This window comes from Dicentrarchus labrax, unplaced genomic scaffold (assembly GCF_905237075.1).
Source record: "Dicentrarchus labrax unplaced genomic scaffold, dlabrax2021, whole genome shotgun sequence".
NCBI classification, from domain to species: domain Eukaryota; kingdom Metazoa; phylum Chordata; class Actinopteri; family Moronidae; genus Dicentrarchus; species Dicentrarchus labrax.
In genome coordinates this window covers 741,300-759,178 of record NW_026136709.1, presented here as the reverse complement: position 1 = coordinate 759,178, position 17,879 = coordinate 741,300, and the positions used below count along the sequence as shown (strand labels likewise).

General features: G+C 38.9%; 1 long non-coding RNA gene across 1 annotated transcript; it reads left to right on the top strand.

The window, feature by feature from the left end:
• Positions 1-725: 725 nt before the first annotated feature.
• On the top strand, positions 726-1,326 carry LOC127369193 (uncharacterized). The gene is made up of 2 exons (XR_007886028.1): positions 726-894; positions 998-1,326. It is a non-coding gene; the product is annotated as an uncharacterized LOC127369193 (long non-coding RNA).
• Positions 1,327-17,879: the final 16,553 nt, after the last annotated feature.

Genomic DNA, 17,879 nt, shown 5'->3' with positions numbered 1-17,879 from the left:
ATATCACCACTGCAGCTTGTGACGCTAAAAAAGTTTCCATTTCAGTGGAATTTCTGTTCCTTTATATGTTTAAAGCAGAGTTTATAAGAAGTCAAAACAGCTTATAGTCTGCTGCTGTATGTCAGTGTCTGGGCATGAAAAGAAACCGCAAGATCCCTGAAACAGTCTGTCTTGTGCCATTCTCACTTACATGAAACATTTCCCATCTGGAGCTCCAGTATAATTACTTTTACAGATATATGTACTTTTATAGTGCCGGTGGTCTATAAACAAAAGGACCTTACAACAAATAGAAGTGGTGAATAAAGAGGCAAATTAAGCAGAAGTGAAGTTTATTTGTACAGCTGATATACAAATGGCTCGGTGGGCTTCATTTTTCCATGGCCAACAGATCTTGATCCAGTCTTAACTCTGAAGAACACATGGAAAAAGACAAAAGTGGGTGAAAGTATACAGAAAATGAGACATGCAACCAGAAAATTTGATTCTCTGATGAAATAATAAAAACCTCTGTGAATTTAAAGGAGACACATTATGCCCCTTTTCAGGTTCATAATTGTATTTTGTGGCTCTCCTACAATAGGTTTAGATGTTTTAATGTTCAAAAAACACTTTTTTTCCCTCATACTCCCTATAGCTGAGCAGCTCTTTTCTGTCTGAATCGATTTAGCTCCTGTCTCTTTAAGGCCCCCCTCCCGAGAGCCCAGTCTGCTCTGAGTATGATATCTGATATTAATATTGAAGGCATTTCTACCGTCAATATTAATTCAATAACTGCTTCTAAACCAAAAACTTCACCACCAGACATCTTAGAGCGGGAGTCTGACCTGAAATCACAGAGAAATGAACAACATCAACAATCAGGATTACAGCTTTCTGTGACGTTTTCCTCAGGTAAATACTGCTATAAAAACCTCTATCTATCACATAATGTTAGTGTTTATACCTTAACTATGAGAACCAACACTGTGTTTTATGCTTGTCTTTACACGTACAGCAGTGAGCAGTGACCTACAGTCTACACAGCCCAGTGAAGTGAAACATATTATATGCTTGGAATCATTTATCCTGTACAACATGTCAACATAACTGAAGGAATTACTCATCTAATAAAGTAACTTGTTTATGTGGTTTAAAAACTGCTCAGTAACCAACTGTACTGTACTGTATCCATATTTCATAGTCTGATATTTTAACTTGAAAGTATTATTACCAAAGTTAACCTTCAGATATTTGTAAAAGCTGCAATTATGTTTTACGTTTTATTTGATATATTATGATGTCATTTATCTTCCAACATAATAAAGTTTGAATGTGAGACAGTAATGTATTGTGTTGCTTACAGTCATTAATACAGGTTTAAATTTCACATTTTCATATTGATAGATGTTACACGAACCAGGTTTTCAACTCTTGTACATGCAGGAAATCTTCATAAAACCTCTGTGAAATAACATGTTATTTATATAAAACCACACTTATTACTGAATTTAAAAATGACCAGAACTCTTCTTAAAAGTAAAACACTTTATTTATGTTTCATTCATATTCCAGTTACAGATGTTGCAACTAACAAAGCTATAACTTTTATGTAAACTGTGCAGATCATGTCCTCCATCAAGGTATCTTAGGTTTCTAGTATACTGAAGTGTGATCTAGTAATGGAGCTCTGCAGCCAGTGTTCATCTTCATGAGTCTTCCTTTGGATACCCAGACTGTCCTGATGCTGCAGCTGTCTCTGTCCTCTGATGGGTCCAGGAACACCTGAGCTTCATCAGGTCACCTGTAAGACAAGGCAGATTCAGTGTTACTTGTAAGACCGCACATAATATATAGTATAATATAATATCCCACGGTAGCTCTATCTTTACCTCCGGTAAATTTACATACAGCAGCACACACACACACACACACACACACACACCTGAGCGGAGCTGGAAAATGGCCAGCAGGAGCTAGCTCAAATAGTGGCATCGGAATAACAAAGCTAGCGCTAGCTGAAGTAACGTTAGCACGTACGTAGAGAGTTCAGGACAGGGACTACACAAGAAGCAACATGAAAACAACCACCAGGCTCCAACCTAATGAACGGCTAACTTCGGTTTAACGATCACACTGTCCCTCGTATTACAACATAAAGTCTGACAGACTCAGTAACTATAGTAACACAGTGACATCACAGAGCTGCTGTGTGCTAATCAAAGCTACAATCTTGAATTTGAATTTATACATGGTACAAGTACGGTGTCTCCTGATCACAGCTGTATTGATCCACACGGTGAACAGATACTGAGCTACCCAGCAGATAATAAGTTACCAGGTTAAAGACAATTAAACATATCTGACGTTATCTTCCCTGTTCTATGCAGCTCAACGAGCTAACAGCTGATGAGCGCTACAGTTTGTTAGCTCGGAGGTTTTCTGCTCTAACAGCGACACAAACATATTACTGACTGAGCACGTTTAACAAAATACAGACGAACATAAAGCCAATTTAGCCCGGTCACAAAACCCACAACAGTTAGGGAGTTAGGGAGCCCCCCCCAGCACGAAGCTTGGTGATTCACGGCATAAACTTTGTGTGAATCTCTATAACAATATCAGCAGGGGAGAATATGGAGACATCTGCACCAGCTGGCTTAATAAATTAACTTCACCTTATAAGTTTCATTTTCATCTTTTAACATTTAACAAACAATAACTACGTTAGCATCACTGAGGCTCCTGTAGCTAACAACTATTAGCTGCTGACTGGGCTCGCTTGCTTGTTCTCCGCTAGCTTGCCTTTTATAGTAACAATGGCGGAGCTCCGATAGTCAACAGGAAGTAAACTGCGGTGGGTGGCAACATGGAGGCAAACTGACATCAAAAACTCTGAACATCTGACATTGAGTGATTTATCTCCTATATTCTGACTGAGGCAGCTCACAAAAACATGACTGAGTCATCTTTTTTCACACTTTGCCTGCTGATAGGCCCTCCAGAGTCCCAAATGTACATAATCAAATGATTAAAAAGTTGGTTTTGCATAATATGTCCCCTTTAAGACTCATCAAACAAGCCAGACTTATTACACATCAATAGTATTTCTGGAGGTTTTACTATATTCTGCACCACTTCCAGTGAGCCCTCTGTTATGTGTTAGTTTCCACTCAATAACCAGTTTCTTAGTCACATCCGCTTTGTCATGAGTTCACAGTTGGGCCAAGCTGAAGTGGTTTCACAGCAACTCACAATGTACCCAACATGAATGTTCAATAAAGATAACAAGACAAAGAGACACTAGAGCAAATATGACACACCCACTGTAAATGCTTACAGGTGCTATCGCTGTCTGTATCTGTGCCATCATAGTCAGCCAGCACAGGCAGCACACCTCAGATGTGTCTACATTTACTTTTAGACTTTGATTTGTGCATTGATATGTCCTCATACAAAATGGGGGCAGACAAACCCAAGTCTGTTCTAGGTCTAGGTCAGGTCTAAATCTGGCCAATTGTTTTTAAATAAAAAAAGGAGCATGTGCTCACCCTTGACCTACACACCACAAAGCTGTGAATCATTTAGCCAGATCAAAGTTTAAATATTCAATTCAATTCAATTCAGTTTTATTTGTATAGTGCCAATTCATAACAGAAGTTATCTCAGGACATACTCAGGGCAGAATAGGTCTAGACCGAACACCTTATAACATTATTTACAGAGACCCAACAGCTGATCTTGTTGACGGCGGCAAGGAAAAACTTCCTTGGCAGAAACCTCGGACAGACCCCGGATCTAGGTGGGTGGCCGTTTGCCTCAACCAGTTGGGGTTAGAGAGAGGGGGGGATAAATATATCCTGTCTGTCAATTTGAATATAAGTTCAGAATTAGTGTTGATTTATTTTTGTCTTTGTGATGAGTGAGACATTTACAACTTGAAACAATGATTTGGGAGGTCAGACAGTAATATCACTGATCATCAGTGATTCATTTGCTGTGGATTGCAGCCAGTTCCCATCAGCATGTTGTTCATGTTGTGGCAATGTGACATTGCTACTGGAATACTCCCCACCCTGATGACTGTACTGGCCTCAAATGAGGAGGCAGTCTGAGCATTAGGCAAAGGTATTATTGCTTTATGCCCCATGACCAAACGGCAAAATATATGCACATACAAGAATATATGCCTGTTTTAAATCCATTAAGGGCCATGTTTGTCTTTGTGTAGGCCCACAAACCATTTGTCCACCCAAGCGGCAATCTCTGTGGCTTTATATAACTCACCTGTTTAATTTATATTAAGTCTTAAAGTTCTGCATAATTAGGGCCATGGCCACTTTGAGAGGTTGCCGTCAATAAACTGTATAATTAAAAATGGACGTGACATCACCCATAGGTTTCTGAAGAGCCGGTCTGAAGCTCAGTGTGGCCAGCCCTGGCCGTTGCCTTCTTGGCAGTCTCAGAGTACATTACAGTCAGAAAACCTCTTGGTTTGGGTTAGAAATGACTACTTTGTTAAGGTTAGAGGACCTGTGTCATCATGGATACAATAATGACTATTCTTTTGAGGTTAGGGGATGATCATGGTCATGGTGGCAAGAAACCAATGTTGACTGTTGGTAGGAGATGAGAAATAAACAACAACAATAGTAGGTCTGCTAAGTCTTGGATGCAAGTTGAAATTGTTGAAGTAAATTTACCTTTAGAAGAGGGTTTACTCATAGCTTGTTGTATATTTTAATTTTCACCCCCTTTTCACTTGGCGCCGCCCCCCAATATTAACTGTTTAAATTATAATTTTTTGATTTACTCACTCAGTATGTTGAAGTATGTTCCAGTTAGGTCAGGAAATGGGCTCCACTGTTTCAGTAACATATTATTAACAGTATCCTTCACAGTATCCTTCTTATCTTTTCTTTGGACTGTAATTTGTCTATCTTCATTTTGTCATCATCTGTACCCCTCCAGTGTTGTTGAGTAGCATATTTTATATTTTTTTAAATAAATCGCAGCAGATTTATAAAATGCTACAGGACTCATTATCCCATCATCCCCCAAACTTCTAGCTTTGTTGCTTCTCACTTATTGTCACCCATTTCTACCTGCTGTATGAAGGATTTTTTTCCCCAGATAGTTCCTAGTTCCTAGCTTATTCCTGGTACACTCTTAGTACAAGTAATTACACTATAAATTGGGAAGAATTGCTCTGTACATGATCTAAAGCACTACTGTTTTTCATGTAAATCAGATGATTGCCACAAGGCTTACTTCCTGTTTCCAGGAGAATATTGGCACGTAAATGTGTTCATCAACCATCGCCAATTAGAGAATGCACCCTCAATTTAGGGTTAGGGCAAGGGATAGGGTTAGGGTTAGTGGTTCCTGTTTCATGTCGAAACGTCAGTTTTTGATTGAAATTCAAAATGACTTCTGGGGCCCCAGCCTCAAAGAGCCCTGCATCTTTTTGTGGGAAATATCATCTATTATAGGTCATAACATTGGTAAATTGTAAATGGTAAATGGACCTGTACTTGTATAGCGCCTTTCTAGTCTTCGGACCACTCAAAGCGCTTTTACACTACATGGCACATTCACCCGTTCACACACATTCACTCAGAGATGGCAAAGTCCATCAAACAATTGTAATGGTGTCGTTGTGTTGTGTGTGTTGTGTTTCATTAAATTGTGTCCCCTCAGTGGGAAAGCTAGTTAGGCTACTATTTTATGGATTATGGATGTAATGGAATTCTTCATGAGGAGTCAACCTCAACTGTTTTTGCCTGTTTTCAGGTTGTAGTTCTCAACCTTTGTTGTGTTCTGGTTTAAGAATGATGAATAAGATATAAAATAAGAAGTAGACTCTACAGGAGAATTTTTGAAAAGGAATTATCCTTAACATATTTGAGCATTGTAGTTGGTCAGCAATGTTGTTTGCTGATCTTAGTATTTGCTGCTTGAATCCTCAGTGTTTCTCTTACTTTATGTTAATTCTAATTTACAGTCAGTTTCTTATTTTGATCTTCTTCTAGTTAGAGAAGATTAGACACATACTATCACAGACAGATGCAGAAAAACTAATCCATGCATTTGTTACTTCTAGGCTGGATTACTGCAACTCTTTATTATCAGGTTGCCCCAATAAGTCCATTAAAACGCTCTGATTAATTCAGAACGCTTAAGCACGAGTACTGACAGGAACTAGAAAAAGAGATCACATCTCTCCTGTACTAGCTTCTCTGCACTGGCTCCCTGTAAAATGTAGAATAGAATTTAAAATCCTCCTCCTCACCTACAAAGCTCTTCATGGTCAGGCCCCTTCATATCTTAAAGAGCTCATAGTACCCTATTACCCCTCTAGAACACTACGTTCTCTGAATGCTGGGCTACTTGTGGTTCCTATAGTCTCTAAAAGTAGAACAGGAGCCAGAGCCTTCAGTTACCAAGCTCCTCTCCTGTGGAATCAGTTTCCACTTGTGGTTCGGGAGGCAGACACCCTCTCCACATTCAAGAGTAGGCTTAAAGGGGAATTTTGGCAAATTTTTACCCTAGTCTTGATCACTAGAGGTCACCGAGTACTGTCGATAGGAAAAAGAACGAGGGCATATCCTAAAGAGTGCCTTTTGCTCCTCTTAACAGACACAAAATGCAATTAAAATGTCACATAGTACTTGTATGGGAGTTTGCACATCCAGCTGAAGAACAACTAGCCACAATTGCAGTATCTCATGGTCATGGAAAGGTAGACGATGAAAGTGTAGGCACTTGTACCTTCTCATTCCGTTGCCACCATTTGGAAAGGCACAAACGTGAACCATTTCTTCCACAGTAGATCAACACACGTTATTCTTACTCCAATTTTCTTCACTTGTGAACACCTCCAATCTCCACTCATTTCTTCTTCTGCGTTTCCCTGCAACAAGAAATCCCACGGGACTTCAGCGCCAGAGCAGTTCCGCGCTGAAGTCCCGTGGGATTTCACTTGTTGCAGGGAAACGCAGAAGAAGAGATCGTTGCAGGAAGTGTGCAAATCAGAGAGTAGTGTGCGAAGACATGGACATTTTTGAGGGGGAATTAAACTTTTTTTGGTTGCGAAGGCATTATCTCATTGATCGATTATTCTGGGCTTTCGTTGAAGCGAGCGATGGAAAAACAGGTAGGCGACAGTACTGTTTGTACGGTTTCTGCACAACGTATGAGTTGAAAAGGCATGTTGTTGTCACGTAAGGGCCCTGATCATGTTGCACAGACATTTTAATTGCATTTTGTTTCTGTTAAGAGGAGCAAAAGGCACTCTTTAGGATATGCCCCCAAGAAGTGTATTATAACTAACTGGGAGCTCTGGCCATTAGCTGCAGGATCTCCAGTTTGCTAGAACCAATTCTGGTCGTTGTTTTTCCTATCGACAGTACTCGGTGACCTCTAGTGATCAAGACTAGGGTAAAAATTTGCCGAAGTTCCCCTTTAAGACGTTCCTCTTTGATAAAGTTTATAGTTAGGGCTGGCTCAGGTGAGTCCTGAACCACCTAGTTATGCTGCTATAGGCCTACACTAACGGGGGATTTCCCATGGTGCTCTCTCTCTTTCTGCACTCATTCATGTCCCATTAAAGCATGTTACTAACTTCACTTCTTCAGTTCTTGTGCTTTCTCGTCTCGTAGGTTCTCATGGACCCTGGTGGAGCCTCCTGCCATGGTCCTCCTTGACTGCCATTGCTAATATCACTGATATTACTGTTATTATTAGTATTAGTATTATTACTATTACTACAGCTACTATTATTACTATTGTCACTGCTTGTTGTCCCCCATCGTTGCTGTTGTCGTCGTCATCATCTACTATTAGTGCAGTTGTTGCTACTGATGTTGCTGTGCAACTGTCTGTCTATCTGTCTATCTGTCTGTCTCTCTCTCTCTCTCTCTCCCCAACTGGTCGAGGCAGACGACCACCCACCTAGAGCCGAAGAGCTCTTAACAGGCAGTTTTTCCTTCTCTTCTTTTCCTTTTACCTCTGAATTGAATTGAAAATTGAATTTATCAGCTGAGGTCATCTCAGCTCAGGCTGGCATACCCTCTATCCAATCATCCTCCAGGTTTGATGGTACACTGTGACCTCATTCTGAATTCCTGTACATGCCTTACCACCATCCTTTAGAGAAAGCAGGGTCTGCGGGTGCCACAGTCATGCTAACAGACTCTGTCTGACTATCTCTGTATCTGATCCTGTTCTTGTTGCTTTCATCCCTGGTTTTGGAACTAAAGTGCAGACAGTCGTGTTCCAACAGGTGGAAGTCCCACCTCTGCTCTCGCAACAACCTGCATACCAACACACCAAACAACCCTTCCCCACATTCCTGGGCAGGCTGAGGCGTTGTGCACCAACAATCAGCGACAGTGGAAATTCACTGCTTACACAGTTCAGTTTGGTGCTGCAGTATTTCACTACACCATGTGTATTTAACAGAGGCATAACTACACAGGTTGTTGTACCATACATAAGACCATTCAGTTATCCAGAGTTGTTGTTTTCTTAAGTATGTTCCCAACATTCGAGTGGTACTGACCAACACAACAAATGCTACGCCAGCCTTTGACCTTGGCACAGAACACACTGTACATATATAAGTCACCCTGTGGATACAACCCTTTCAGTCATTTGTTGAGCAGCATTTCATGAGTAAAATTGCTGGCTAATTGAATTGGCAGGAGAACAGGACAGGATGCTTTCTCAACTATGTTTTCAGTACAGCGTGTTATTACAGGAAAGGCTGTCTGCATAAAACTCATTACTGGTAGGTGATTAATTCCACTCTAATACTCTTGTACTGCGCACATGCCTCTCTTCTTGTCAGAGGCTATGGGTAATAATAAGTAGGCTACAGTTCTTGGTGTAATCTATTATTCTTACTTAAAAACCAACATGGCAAGATTGCACATGTTACCTTGAGTCTGTAACACTCATACGTGTCCCTTGTAAAACAGCGGTAGTTAGGAACTACAATTACTCTTAAACAAAGAATGTTTTTAAGAACACTTAAAATGTTTAGTTTTAAGTCAAACTCAAAACTTTAAAATAAACCGAAAAAGAGTTTTGCCATCCTATAATCCTTTGTTGAGATAATTTACTGTTCTTTTTTAGAAAAACTTTTTATTTTTTGTTTTAGAAACAAAAAATTCTGCATTTCCAAAACTGCTGTGATCCCAACTTTTTATTATCTTGGTGCTTGAAAATTAAATAATTGCAATTGAAAATATTAAATTATTTAGTTTTTCCACCTTATTAGTTTATTACAAAATGTAATTTGACTAAAAATTTAAAAATGTATTTACTGCCCTGAATATTATATTATGTTATATATATATATATATAATATATATATATATATATATATTATATTTTTGATATTATATTCCATTTCTGGCAATAAATCCACCTAGATGTTGCACACTGGACCAAAAAATTTACTGTGTATAGTAATTACAGTTGCAATAGTGTTGGGGGAAATAGTGGAAGTGAAAATGGTAGCAGCAGTGGCCTTCGAGTGGTAGTGATGCAAGAACAGGAACAGGAAAGGGACTTCTGACTGACACATTATTGCAATAACATCCTGAGCTTGACTTCTTCACTGCTGTTTTGGTGACTATAAATAACACACAAACACTTCATTCTTCTTCTTCATACTTCTTGCATTCTTGGTTATTGACACGTCACTTAAAAAAAATTATTGATTTTGGAAACAACAAAATCTAAAACTAACATTTCATAAAATGTCACAGAATTAGACTCACTAATGATAAAACACCAGTTTTTGTGGCGCACAGCATTATCTTTTCATTAACTGCAGCCATTTTGCAACACGATTCCACATATTCCATAACATAACTGTTGATCTAATACTTTATTATCAATCTAGCTTAATCTGATGCGCTACAATGCCAAGTGGCTTATTCTAATAATTAGATATTATCTATCTAATGGACCCTTGCCTTAGTTATGACTTTACGTCCAAACCATTGACATATAGAAGATGGATGACGTGACAGCTCTCTGAAAGTGAAACCAAACATCTTGATCGGCCCCTACAGGCTGACAGGCTGACTGCAGTATAGCTCATAAAGCCAGTTGCCTCCATGTGAGCCGATGGGACATGGGACAAATAAAAAAAAATAAAAATACACTTCAGATAATTTTTTTTTCCAAAGATGTTTTCTGTTATTTTTGGTAGTCCACGGTGATGTATTTTCAACTCTTAATTTTTCAGATCAGTTTGGTTTTAATTAGTTATATGAAGCTATAAAAAGGGGGTTTCAGATTTTTTTTGCAGTCTCTGGCTTCAACTGGCGAAAGATGGGAGTGGCCACAGGATATTTTGGCTTAATTTTTGTACAGTGGTAGGAATTGGAGACGCAAAGTCCATCTTTTGGTCCAAACTAGTGCCTGGGTTATGTCCCCAGTAATTTAGTAGCTGATTTAGTTAGTTTAGTTAGTTACAAACTAACAAGTGGTTACTACTTAATTTCCTTCATTGTGTCCCATTATGCACCATGTTCTTTACTACAGTGTCAGTCATACCCAGGATGATTTGATGTAAATATAAAAGGGATTAAATTGTTCCTTATTGAATGTGTGGCATTAGGTTCTGGTCCCTCAGAGAGGATCAGTTTCCTCCCGCCTGTGTTTGGGTGCTTGAGTGGTGGCTGAAATCAGAGAGGAAGCTTGGCTTGGCTTGGTTTGTTAAAGGTCCAGTGTGTAACATTCAGGAGGATCTAATGTCAGAAATTGAATTTGATATTCATAGGAATGTTTTCATTTGTGTATAATCACCTGTAAATAAGAATTGTTGTGTTTTACCTAATATCAACAGAGTGAGCAGGAAACATGGCAGTTCAACATGGTGGACTCTTGTTATAAGGACTTCGGTCTAAACCTGCTCTATTTGAAAAGCGTCCTCTAATGGTTGTGGTTCTGGAATTCCATTTCCTCACTACATTCAAAAAGATAGCTGATTGAACAAAGGTCACCTACCTGCACTGCCACACATCATCTAAGAGGAGGGGGTGCAAGATTATGAATAATTTTGAATAATAAATAACACAAGGCATGCATCAGAATAGAATGACAAGTTGCCAAAATTGAGAACATTTAATTTTTTAAGAATACTGCAGTGATGATAATCCCATGGCTTTTTATCTAGTCCTTCTGATGTTTTAGATGTTTTAAGATTAATATCACTGCTGCATTAATCAATGCATTAATGTGTTTGTTGTATTTTACTGTATTACTAATTTTAAAGGGGTTAAAAGGGAGTGTGATGTTCCCTGTCTTTGGCTTTTTCTGTTGTTGTTTCTCCCTTTGACAGTCTGTTCTTCAATATTAAGTACTTAGGTGCACATTGATTTGCAATATTCATAACTACTGATGCTTAGCTTCTCGGTCACATGGTGGTCATGCTAGTCTGAATTGTAACTGTAACTTAAGTGTATTGGTTTGGATGAGCTATCTGTGCATATACAGCATAAAAATATGTTGAATACCATTTCATTTGACACATGAACATTGTGTTAAATACAAGAAATATGCTTACCCCCATTTGGAGGCTAGTAACTCAAAATATTTTTTTTTCTGACTGAGGTCATCAGCCATCAGTTGGGGGTGCTTGTTATCAACTTGTGAGGCAAACAGAAAATAATAGTAAAAAAATATATATAAATATGCTAGCTGGTATGTGTAATAATATTCAGGTACATAGTCAGATAATTGTTTCCAAACTTGGGACAATGTGAATGAGGAAAGGACAACTCAGTGGCAGAAAAGCTACTGAATGAGCTCACGCTGCAGAAACCAGTGGTTCCAGAAACAAAACTGGATAATTGAATTCCAACATGGGAGATGTCTGACTGTACATGAGGCCTCCCACAGAGTTCCTCCTGTGGATGACTACAGCCGGTGGCTGCTCTTCATTTAGTCATTATCTCTGTGCAGGGAATCTAACACCTCAGCACTTCACAGGAACAAGGCTGGAGTTTGTTCTGCATTGCTTTCTGTAGCCACTCCCTGTCAGTGAGGGTTGCAGAGTCCTGTTCACTGCTGCGCCACCAGATCTTCCTTTGCTGTGGTTAATGTGTGATAAGGGTGGCAGGAAGGTGTTTTATGTCAATTCCAATCTTTGTGCCTGACGCATGGTGGCCTTGGTTGCATTATTTACTACGAATGTTAATGTTTAATGGCAATGTTTTTTTAAATGATTGAGTATTGTAATTATATAGTATTGGATTTACAATAGACAGATGTATTCTATGCGATCAGGTTATACTCCACACATAGCGAGAGCAGTGGATTTGCAGTGAAGGTGTCTTTGTGGATGTGTTACTGAAAAGCAGCAGATTACTTGGTCTTTCTTGCTCCATGTTGTCTTCACTGTAATAATAATAATAATAATAATAATAATAATAATAATAATAATAGATAATTCCCCTCAAATGCATTTAATCTAAAACAATGAGACAGTTTGGAAAATGTAAGGAGTAGAACGTAAATATATTTGTGTAAAAATGTAGGTAGTAAAAGTAGAAGTCAGTCAGAAAAGTAAAGTACAGATACCTGAAAAATTATAAATATATATTTATTACTCTGATTGTGTCTACATTCCTCTGAAGATGACTATGAAATAGTTCCTGAACTGTATGAGCGGCTGCTCTATTTGTGTCCAAGCTGTCAGAGGAATGTAAACCTGCTGTTTAGCTCTTATCAGTCATTAGAGCCAGCTGATAAGCAGGTTGACTGTAGACACTCTTTGTGTCCAGTGATTGACTCCTAGTATGCCTCAGCTCATACTGTCACTTTCCACTGTGTAGCTAAAACACACCACTCCCATCATTTTATGTAACCTGAATTCATATTTCAGGTTTTTGTAAAAAAAAAAAAATAATAATAAATAAAAATAATAATAATAATAATAATAATAATAATAATAATAATAATAATAATAAATAAAAATAATAATAATAGGAGAAAATAAATCTTCCTTGTGGTCAGACAAAATCAATAAAACAAATATTATAACCTTTTTGAAGCAGCATGTCACAGTCCCTCTCAACAGGAAGTGTTTACTAAGGAACTTTACTTGCTTTTTGTCTGCAGGAAGCTTGTTAACCAGGCACCTTGTTCCTGTAGGAAGCTTCTTTTAGACCCTGTGCCACTGGTCCTGTCCTCAGCCTGATCCCAGCTTATTTGTCATGTTTCCTTTCATTCAGGCTATGCAAACACATCTGAGAGGTCTGGAGGTCATTCCCAATATATACAATTCCAATACTGTTTATGGATATTAATATATAAATAATATTCAAATACACCAGGCGAAAATAAGAAAAAAACTGCATTGTTTAACTTCACAACAACGGCCTTTAATTACAAACAATGGTGACACAGCTCACAGTGAGAGCGAATTCGTGCATAAATGAAGGTTCCTGACCATTTTTTGCTGCTATTTCTGCATGTCATATTTTCTAGGATACGCAACGCAGCTATATTGAAGAGATATCTGTTTGATGAATCATAGCTTTGTTTTAAGTGTTATTGAAAACACCTCAAATACATTATAATTAAGACCTAATGAATGGTTTTAAGCAGAGGACAGAGACAGAGACAAAGAAACAGTAGCAACAACTACACTAATAGTAGTGACTGATGTTGATGATGATGATGATGAACATGAAGAAGATGATGAAGACGACAACAACTACGGGGGATAATGAGCAGTGACTATAGTAATAATAGTATCTGTAGTAATACTAATACTACTAATAATAATAACAATAATATCAGTGATATTAGCAATGGCAGTCAAGCAGGACCATGGCAGGAGGCTCCACCAGGATCCATGAGAACCTGTGAGACGAGAAAGCACAAGAACTCCGGGGAAGAAGTGAAGTTAGTAACATGCATTAATGGAACATGAATGAGTGCAGAAAGAGAGAGGAAGAGAGGAGCTCAGTGCACCATGGGAAATCCCCCGATAGTCTAGGCCTATATCAGCATAACTAAGGGATGGTTCAGGACTCACCTGATCCAGCCCTAACTATAAGCTTTATCAAAGAGGAATGTCTTAAGCCTACTCTTGAATGTGGTGAGGGTGTCTGCCTCCCGAACCACAACTGGAAGCTGGTTCCACAGGAGAGGAGCTTGGTAACTGAAGGCTCTGGCTCCTGTTCTACTTTTAGAGACTTTATAAATGAAACTAAATAAAGGCATTGAGGTTTTTTTCTATTAGTAAAAAAAAACACAATGTGCGTACACTTTATGAGACAAAATATGTGCATTTTTGGGTTGCGCCCCGGCTCTGGGAATGAATGCTCTGCAGGATGTATAGTACATCATTAAGACTTGCATGTAAACAGGAATATTAGTGGAACATTCATTTTCATTAGCCATGTAAACAACTTAGTAGGAATATTGTATTTGTCGGAATAAGGGCAAAAAACATTTTTTTTCTTTACTCACTGTAAAGTTCATTCCCAGTGTGTACATTGCAGGCTTCACGTTTCTACACATGATGTCACAAATCATGCTGGTAGGCCTTGCCCCTTAAAATCTGATTTTCAGTGAGCACAGAGAAACTTTCCACTTTCAGCAGATTAATGTGAAAACATCCTACTAGTGTCAAACTCTTGACTGGAGGGGGGCTTTAACAAGAAATGCACCTCGAACTCTCATTTAAAGTAAACATTCCTTTTGTTGTATGTCACTAAGGGAAGAGGTGTAATTAACTTTACATAATTTCATTTCCACATATGCACCATCCCTCACTGACATTCCGGATTAATACACATCTTGATACTTGCTACATGTATCAAAGGCAAAAGCAGAGCAGTGACTTATGTACTGCTCAGATGGCCACACTCTGTTGTAGAGGATGCTGGTCCTGGCTGTCAGTAAATATACAAAGCTAGCAAAACAGGAAGTGTCACACCCAGTCTCACAGGCCTTTGGCTTGAAGACATCCCCCTGTCACAGTATAGACAACGTACAACAACAACAACTACAACATAGAGTTATGTAAGTAATCACTTTTTAGTTCCCTGCAACAATCAGTTAAACCACAGTATTTCAAAGACTTATTACACAAGTACCAAAAAGCCCGGACTCAGTTTCAGTTTTCCTTCCACTTCCAAATGAGAGACAATTTCTCTATAAATTCATCATGAATTCCTTTCAAAGGACATCTATAAATGTTGTAGTTAATTTTAAAAAAGCTCTGTGACTGCATTTTAGATTTCTTGAGAATAGCTGTGGTCTGGGGGTTGCATTGACATGCAAGTCTTGAAGTGAGAAACTGGTAATTATTGGTTATTGTATCGACTGAAAAATAGATCCATATTGGGCTTTCCTTTTACTGTAAGAACCAGCTCCACTGTGGTAGAGGTAAAAATGTCAGAATCTGATATTTCCAAACTTGGACAAATAAAACCAAAACTATGTGCTGGGTGGATGAGCCAGCCATTGAACTCCAGAGACAATGAATCCTGTTGGTGAAGGAAAAGACAAACAGGAATATTTGGCTAATGTTTTTAAAATGTTTCAATAATGTCAAACTTTGATCTAGAGCCCTGTGAAGGGCTGTTTTCTTAATCTTACTCCTGGCTACTCCCAGTGGATTCCTGATCATTACCACTCTTTCCCATGAATTTGCAGGAAGGAGTCCTGTTATGCTGTTTATGGAATTAAAAGGAATTAGAGCTTAGATTCACTTGGGATCTAAAAAATGACTAATGCAAAAACCTTTGCGCACATGTTATTGACCACTAACGCCTTAACTAACAGCAAACTTTTAGCACCCATACTGTACAGCTGCTTCTCTCCTTTCCAGGAACAGGCCTGGGAAAGTAATTAAGGTCGAAATCCAGTGGCCTGAGCTGATTAACCCTGACTGTAGCATGGTCCTATAGATGGAGAGGCCCAATGATCTCATCCCATTGTGTAGAATGCAATGGGGCACAGAGCCAAGCGAGTGCAGCTTAGTGTGGTAGTTTTGGATCACTTTGTTGGAATTCTATCTCTAGTTGACGTCTCGAAATATAAGGAAATGGATAGATGTTAGAAAATGTATTGTGAGAGGTAAATAAAACTTTTCAGTCACCAGTGTCCTGGGAACATGGACCTTTATTCCCAATAGTTTGGTTTAATATAGTCATCAGTCAATGATGTCTGGATGCTCTGAGTGGTTGCTGTATTAGCTGGTCTGTAGAATTTATTGGGGAAAATGGGGAAAGCAATCCAAACCGAAATCTGAGGAGTTTTATTTGAGTTTTTGCTCAACTCTTTAATTTTCTGTGCCTCTATCCCCTTAGCAGTCTTGGTTAATTTACTATCAGTGTGTGTGTGTGAAGGCTCTCACTGTGCTTTTATACACTGGAAAGAATTAGTAAAGTGGTTGCATTCAGTCCTTCCCGTCAGAGGGATTCCTTGGTATTCAAAAGCCACAGCAGACCGCGGTGGGCCCCTCACAGTCAGGGAGGGAGGGAGAGTGAGGGATAATGGGGATGGGGGGCAAGGTCTGGCATGGTGCAAGATATTCCCAGCTAGCTCTAGATAAAGGAAAACAAAAGCCACATTAAAGCAGTGTACCACATGAAGCAACCAGTGGTTTTGCTTGTGTCGTCACAGTACAGATCATGTGCAGGTTCTGACCATTTTACAGCATTTTACTGTTTGTACCTTCCAGGCTGCCACTGCTCTCTTTTTTACTTGATCAAAATTGCAAATACTTTTACTGACAATGATAAAAACAGAAAGGTTTTCATTGTTAACTGTGGTTAATACAGTGAAACCTTTCTATAAACACTTTATACCATAGTATAAACTCAGTGACTGTGTGTTTGCTTTTTTTTGGTTTTGTTTCTGTGTGTTTGGCAGCCTATTAATACACCTCCAGTGGACACCTGATGAGTGGGTGTCCTGACTCATGCACTGAGCTGCAGTGTCTGTCAGATCCATAATGATGCTGTCATAGTTACTCTGATCCAACCAGGCTTCTGTGGGCCTGACAGTAGTTCTCTCCACTGTTACGTCATGCAGTAGTAAATATCTTGTGTCGTCAGCATACCCCTGCAAAGCATGTCATCCATTCTTTAAGGTATGACTTCACCACTGACTACTACACAGCCACATGTTTAGACCTGTAATAGTCAGTGGCCAAGTGGCCATGTCCTTATTTAACTTTAAGCCTTGATATAATTTAAACAGGTGAGTTATCTAAAACTTCACCCCCTGTGCAACTGCCATTAACCTCATTAGAGACCCAAACTTTTTTTTACCAGGCTGTATATTTTGACAATGTTCATTTCTGCTGTAAAGTTGAGCATTTTAATATGGCGCCTTACGGAGATTGACTCATTGCTGGAGCCAGCCTCGAGTGGCCGTTAGAGGAACTGCATGTGCTTCTGTGTTGGCTTCATTTGCAGCCACGGGGGTTGAAGGTATGCATCTTCTACAGTGTGATGTAGAAACTTGAATCCACCAGTGCACATACACTGAGAATGGACTTACGGTGAAGTAGGAGACAGCTTAAGTCCAGCAGGAAAACTTTAGAAATAAAAAAATCTGTTGTCTCTCTTTTAATTTATTCTTTCCCTCTTGTTTTATCTTCCTTTGTTTGTATTTACATGCTCCCTATGTTTGTTTGATTGGGTATGGTTATACCCTTATGTTTATTTGTTGTTTGTAAAGCGCTTTGGATCTCTGTGTCAAAAAGGTGCTGTAAAAATAAAGCTTACTTACTTACTTATTTACTTATACAATTATTTACAGAGACCCATGGAGAGAGAGAGAGAGAGAGAGAGAGGTAACGACAGAAGGACAGAGAAACAGAGACAAAAGTGCACTGGAACAACTACACTAATAGT